The sequence below is a fragment of the Fukomys damarensis genome, unplaced genomic scaffold (assembly GCF_012274545.1).
Source record: "Fukomys damarensis isolate Sample0158 unplaced genomic scaffold, DMR_v1.0_HiC HiC_scaffold_30, whole genome shotgun sequence".
Classification (NCBI taxonomy): Eukaryota; Metazoa; Chordata; class Mammalia; order Rodentia; family Bathyergidae; genus Fukomys; species Fukomys damarensis.
The window spans coordinates 22,172,202-22,179,004 of NW_022900942.1; positions in this window are offsets into that span (position 1 = coordinate 22,172,202).

Consider the following 6,803-nt stretch of genomic DNA (forward strand, 5'->3'; position numbering starts at 1 on the left):
TTCTTTTGCAGTGCAGAAGCTTTTTAATAAGATGAAATCCCACTTGTTGATTCTTTCCACTATTTCTCATGCTACTGAGGATTTGTTCATAGTCTTTTCCTATGCCAATGTCTTCCAGAGTTCTGCCTAACTTATCTTCCAGCAAGTTTAGTGTTTTTGGTTTTATGTTTAGATCTTTAATCCACTTGGATTTTAATTTAGTGCATGGTGAAAGATAAGGGTTTAGTTTTAATCTTTTTCAGGTTGAGATCCAGTTTTTCCAACACCATTTATTAAAGAGGCTATCTTTCCTCCAGTGGGGACTGTTAGCTCCTTTGTTAAAGATGAGGTAGCTGAGTGCATCTGGAATTGTTTTTGTGTCTTCTAATCTGTTCCACTAATCCTCAGGTCTGTTTCTTTGCCAATACCATGCTGTTTTATCACAGTGGCTTTGCAGTATAGTTTCAAATCGGGAATTTTTATACCTGCTGCCATGCGTCTGTTGCCTAGTATGGTTTTTGCTATTCTAGGTCTCTTATGGTTCCAAATGAATTTTTGGATTCTTCTTTCAAGTTTTATGAAGGATAGTGTTGGGATTTCAATTGGTATTGCATTGAATCTATATAGCAGTTTTGGTAGTATGGCCATTTTCACTATGTTGATTCTTCCTACCCAGGAGCAGGGGACATCTTTCCATTTTCTTAAATCCTCCTCAATCTCTTTTTTCAGAGTGCTGTAGTTTTCAGTGTAGAGGTCTTTCACTTCTTTTGTTAGCTTGATTCCCAGATACTTCATTTTTGGGGGGTGTTATTGTGAAAGGAATTGTTTCCCTAATTTCTTTCTCAGTGAGTCTGTTATTTGTGTACAAGAAGGCTATTGATTGCGGGGTGTTACATCTTTCCCAGGTTTGGGAATTGAAAGGGAAGCAACACTTCCAAATTCATTCCTAGAAGCAAGCATCACCTTGACCTCAAAAGCAGAGAAATACCAAACTGAAAAAGAGAACTACAGGCCAATCACCCTAATGAGCACTGATGCAAATATTCTCAATAACATACTGGCAAATAGAATGCAGAAGATCATCAAGAAGATCATACACCCTGACCGAGTGGGATTCATCACAGGGATAAAAAGATTGTTCATTATAATCATATGCAAATCAATAAATATAATACACTATATTAGCAGAACCAAGGACAAAAACCATAAGTTTATCTCAGTAGATGCAGAAAAAGCATTCAACAAAATACAGCATCCACTCATGATAAAAACCCTACAAAAAATTGGAATAGATTCTCTTCCTCAACCTGATAAAAGACATCTATGAAAAAGCAACATTTAGCATTATACCAAATGGTCAGAAACTGAAATCCTTCACACTAAAGTCAGGAATAAGACAAGGATATCCACTACCACCACTGCTGTTTAATGTAGTTTTCAAAACATTAGCTACAGCAATTAGATAAGAGAAAGAAATAAAAGGAATAAAGACAGGAAATGAAGAAGTCAAATTGTCATTATTTGCAGATGACATGAAATTATATAGAAGACTCAAAGAACTCCACTTAATAACCAAATTCAGTACAGTAGCTGAATACAAGGTCAACACACAAAATCTTTTTGTACATGAATAACAGACTCACTGGAAAAGGAATTGGATAAACAACTCCCTTCACTATAGCATCCAAAAAATGAAATATCTAGATGTCAACCTAACAAAAGAAATCAAAGACCTCTACTTTGAAAATTATAGCACTCTGAAAACTGAGATGGAAGAGGGTATCAGAAATGGAAAGACATCCCTTGCTCCTAAGTAGGAAGAACCAACATATTGAAAATGGCTATACTTCCTAAACTGCTACACAGATTGAATGCAATCCCAATTGAAATTACAGCAGCATACTTTACATAGCTTGAGAAAATAATCCACAAATTCATTTAGAACCAGAAGGCCTAGAATAGTAAAAGCAATTCTAGGCAAGAAAGACAAGGTAGGATGTATCACAATCCCCAACTTGAAATTATATTACAAAGCTATTGTGATAAAAAGCATGGTACTTGCAAAGAAAAACACCTGACTACCATTGGATCAGATTAGAAGATGCAGAAACAACTCCAGATACACTAAGTAGATACATTTTTGAGAAAGGAGCTGAATGTCCTCACTGGAGAAAAGGTGGCCTCTTTAATAATGGTGCTGGAAAAATTGGGCATCAACTTACCAAAGATTAAAACTCAACCTATATCTCACACCATACAGTAAACTAAAATAAAAATGGATTAAAAAATCTAAGTTTTAAAACAGAAACACTAAACAGGCTGGAAGAGAGATTAGGTAGAACTCTTGAAGATGTTGGTTCAGGAAAAGATTTCATGAACAAAATCTGTCAGTTGTGAACTATCACAAAAAAAATCAACCAGGATTTCTTCTCATTAAAAAGCTTCTGCACAGCAAGAGAAACCACCAACAGAATGAAGAGACAACCCACAATGTGGGAAAATTTTTCTACAAGTTGTTCCTCAGGCAAAGGTCTACTATCTAGAGTATATAAAGAAGTTTTAAAAAATCATACCCCAAATTCAAATAAATAAAAAATGGGCATCTGAAATGAACAGACATTTCTCAGACAAACAGGTAAAAGCAGAAAACAAACATATGAAAATACATACAACATCGCTGTTCATTTGAGACATGCAAATGAAAACAACACTGAGATACCTCTTCTTCCCCCCAAAAATGGCTGCTTTAAAAAGATCAACAAATAACAAATATTGGTGGGGCTCTTTGGATGAAGGAATCCTTCACTGCTGGTGGGAGTGTAGACTGTTGCAACTACTGTGGAAGTCAGTATGGAGATACCTCAAAGAACTAGGATTAGAGGTCCCACTTGACCCAGCTATTCTCCTGCTGGGTATTTTCCCCAAAGAATTAAAGGATTCTTACCACAGCATTATATGTGAATCCATGTTTATAGAAAGCACAGTTTGTAATAGATAAAGCTTGGAAACAGCCCAATTGCCTATAAACTGGAGACTGGATAAAGAAGATGTGGGTTTTTAAAAAAAAATAAAATGCAGTGCTACTCAGCAAAAAGAATGAGAAAGTAGAGACATTTATGGCTAAATGGATGCATAAACCATAAAAAGACAGGTATCTTGAAAACAATCAGGGAGCATGAGAAATCGGTCCAATAACTCCTAGATGATGCAAAGAAGAATAACATAAGACTGATAGGAATCCATGAAGTACCATTTGGAAGTATTGCTTCTCTTTCAATTTCATTGAAAAATGAATCAATCAATCTGGGTTGGAGGATGTTTTCCTTTAGGGCTTGAAATACATCACTAAAATCCCTTCTTGCCTTGTGAGTTTGTGCTGAGAAGTCTGCTGTGATTCAAATGGGCTTTTGTGCTTGCATTGGGTTTCTTGAATCTTAAGTATTATATATGCCTAGGAGCAGATTTTTTTATCATGGCTAGTTGAAGCCCTATGTGCCCCACTTATCTGTATGTCAAATTCTTTTCCCCTGCTTGGGAAGTTTTCTGCCATTACTTCTGTGAACAGTTTTTTTTTTTAATGTCATTTTCACTCTCTTCTGTTTCATCACTAACTCTGATTGGTATTATATTATTCTTCTTTACATCATCTTGTGGCTGCTGGATTGATTTCTCATGTCCTTCACTATTTTAAAGAATTTTTTCTTTTCCTGATCACTAATTGCAATCCTGTCTTCTATATCTGAAATCCTGGCTTCACATTGGCTCATTCTGCTGGGTATACTTTCAGTGGGGTTTTTTTTGTTTGTTTGTTTGTTTTTTCAGCTTTAATAAAGTTCATGGTACATTTTAGGGATACAGTACAGTTACATTCATTGTTGGGAACTTGCACCTCTACATGACAGGTCTTGGTTCTCATTTTTTCCCCTTGTTCCTGTCCTCTCTTCACCCCCTGCTCCACTCCCCATCTACAAACACTTTATTTCCATCTTTTCATTATCTCACATTTTTTTCTTTTCCCTTATTACCCTTCCCCTACCCATCCCACCTTCCCTACACCTTTAGCCTCTTTCTTCCCATTTCACAATGTCAGTAATCTTATTAGGATCTTATGTATTATTGAAGTTTATTCACACCAGAGAAACTATTTGGTATTTACACATGTGTGACTTATTTATTTCACTTAGGAGTATATCTTCAACATGTATCCATTTTCCTATCAATGAATCTATTTTCTCATTTTTTATGGCTGAGTAATATTTCACTTTATAGAAAAACCAAAACTTCTTTATCCAGTTTCCAACTGAGAGGCAAATGGGCTGTTTCCAAGTTTTAACTATTACAAACTGTGCTTCTATAAACATTGGTGCACATACATCACTGTGATATGATTCTTTTAGTTATTTTGGAAAGATACCCAGCAGGGGGATGGCTGGGTCAAATGGATCTCCTGGAAATCTGTTTGCACCTGTTTTATGGATTCCAGTTATTTCCTATGCTGGGATTCTGTCACGTTCCTCAGCTCCTCATTCTTTTATCTGTGTCTTCTCTAGAGTTATTAATCATGTCATACTATAGGCAGAATCTCTGTGGTAATCTGAGAAATTATTTCTGATTTCATTTTTTTCCAGATCCTTTTCATTGCCACTCAGGGTGTGCAGCTGGTTGAGTATCAGATTGTTCCATTTTGTTGCCATCTGTGGTTTACTTAGGTGATCTGGAAGTCTGGTTTAGAAACTTGTTTATGTGTCTTCTCATTTCAACCAAAGCAGCCTGCTGTACCTTTCTTGAGGCAACTTTTTGATCACCCAGTGGTCTTCAATTCTCAGCAAGCCATGGAGCAGCCTTTTTTCTCCTACTCAACACTACACCAATTCCTGGGCTCAAAGTGGTGGCCTTCTTGTTTCCTGCCTTGTTCTATTGTCCAGGTGAGGTTCTGGATGGGGCCTGTGCACATTTGGAATGATATCTAAGTGTTCTTCTGGCTAAGGCCTGCCCTCCTAAGTATCTGTTGTCTGGGAGGGCCTTTGGCTGAAGGGTAAGCATCACAGTCACTGGTGTCTGGGAGTGCTTCTGGCTAGAGTCTGTGTGCACTTGCCAGTGGTATCAGGACAGGACTGTGGCTGTTGCTTATGCACCTGTGCAGCTGTTTTTGATGTTTCTTGAAAAGCAAACTCAAAAATTCTCAGAGAGTACAAGTAAAGAAAAACATTATTAAATCTTGCCATTAGAGTCAGAAAATTTTGAGCCATTTAGACTTTGATCTCTTCTTCTACATCCTTAATTAATAACCAGCTCCTGGAATTTTTGCTGCTTACATATTTCTGGAATATCTTTCACATGACTTTATATTGCATTAATTCAAAATCTCTTGACCTGGGTTACTGAAAAACTTCCTAATGGGCTTCTGGCGACTGGTCTTTCAATTTTCAAAAAAGCCATAGTCATCTTTGTGAAATATAAATCCATTTGTGCCACACTCCTACTTAAAACATTTAATAGCTCCTCAGAACCTTCAGGAACAAAGGCCTTCATTCACGGCAGAGGAGGGGTCTATCACTGAGAAAGTTTTCCTTCCCTAATTTATATTCAAATTGAATATCTCTTCCTGTATTTCTTGCTTTATGACTTAATGAAGTCTTGCTCTCTCTGATAGTAATTTGTCTTACTGTCCCATCTACTATATTGCACCTCTCTCAGGCATGGCCAGTTGTTGAACTACTATTCATCATCAAACTCTGAACATGAGAGCCTTTTGGATCACACCAATGTAAATACTCAGTTTTTCAATTTGTGCTACAGATACCAAAAAAATGTTATTTTAAAGAAAACTGGCAGATATGTCATAGAACCTCCTCATATATTTCTTCAAAACTTCCTGTAAATATTTATTTCAAAGTTTTACAAATTATTTTAAAGATATATTCCATATTAAAAGATCTACACTTAAGAGTTTGAGATTCAAGAAAATTAAAACTTTTGAGTACTATTCTAGTTTGGAGCCAACACCCACTTCTCATTAAATTGCCAGTTATTCTATCCACCTGTTTCACACCATCAGCACAAATCAAAACATAGGTAAGAGACAATAATATCTTAGTATAATTCTAAAACTGTTTTGACTTTGTGATCTCAAGAAGAGAGGAACTCTGATAAGAAATTCTATGGTGAACTGAAAACAAAAATATATACTAATAAATGTTTGAGGAAGAAGCCAGATCACAAGAGTAAAGAGTGGAAGTGCTCAGTCTCCACTCTCCCAAGACTAGAATGATAAAAGAAGTGTGTTGAAAAGGAGTGGCTATAAAAAGTATTTTTGAACCTGACATGATGGTACACACCTGTAGTCCCAGCCAATGGCTGGGCCAGGAGGAAAGCTCAGAGTTTGAGGTCAGCTTGGGGCACACAGTGAGTTCAAGACCAGCCTGGACTACATAGTGAGATGCTGTCTGGAAAAACAAAATTAACTAATTAAATATTTCGGTGGTTCAATTGGCTGCTTTGTTTTTTTGAGGATGGGACGGGTTTTATTTATTTATTTAGGCAAAGGAATGGATCCACTAGAGATAAAGTCACACTTCACAAACTTTTTTAATTGGTGAAATGTCATTCTTGAAAAACTAGAAGATAGGAACATAAAAACAGGGATAAAAGGGAATAGAGATGAGACACTAAATCTGTGGTTTAGATGATAAGTTCCAAATAAATTCTTTTTACTTTTCCTTTAATGAGCTAAGAGGAAAAACATCTCATTAAAGTGACAGAAGTTGTGGGATGAGTGGAGAATTTGGGAGAGGAAAGAAAGTTCATAGAATGTTTAAAAGAAT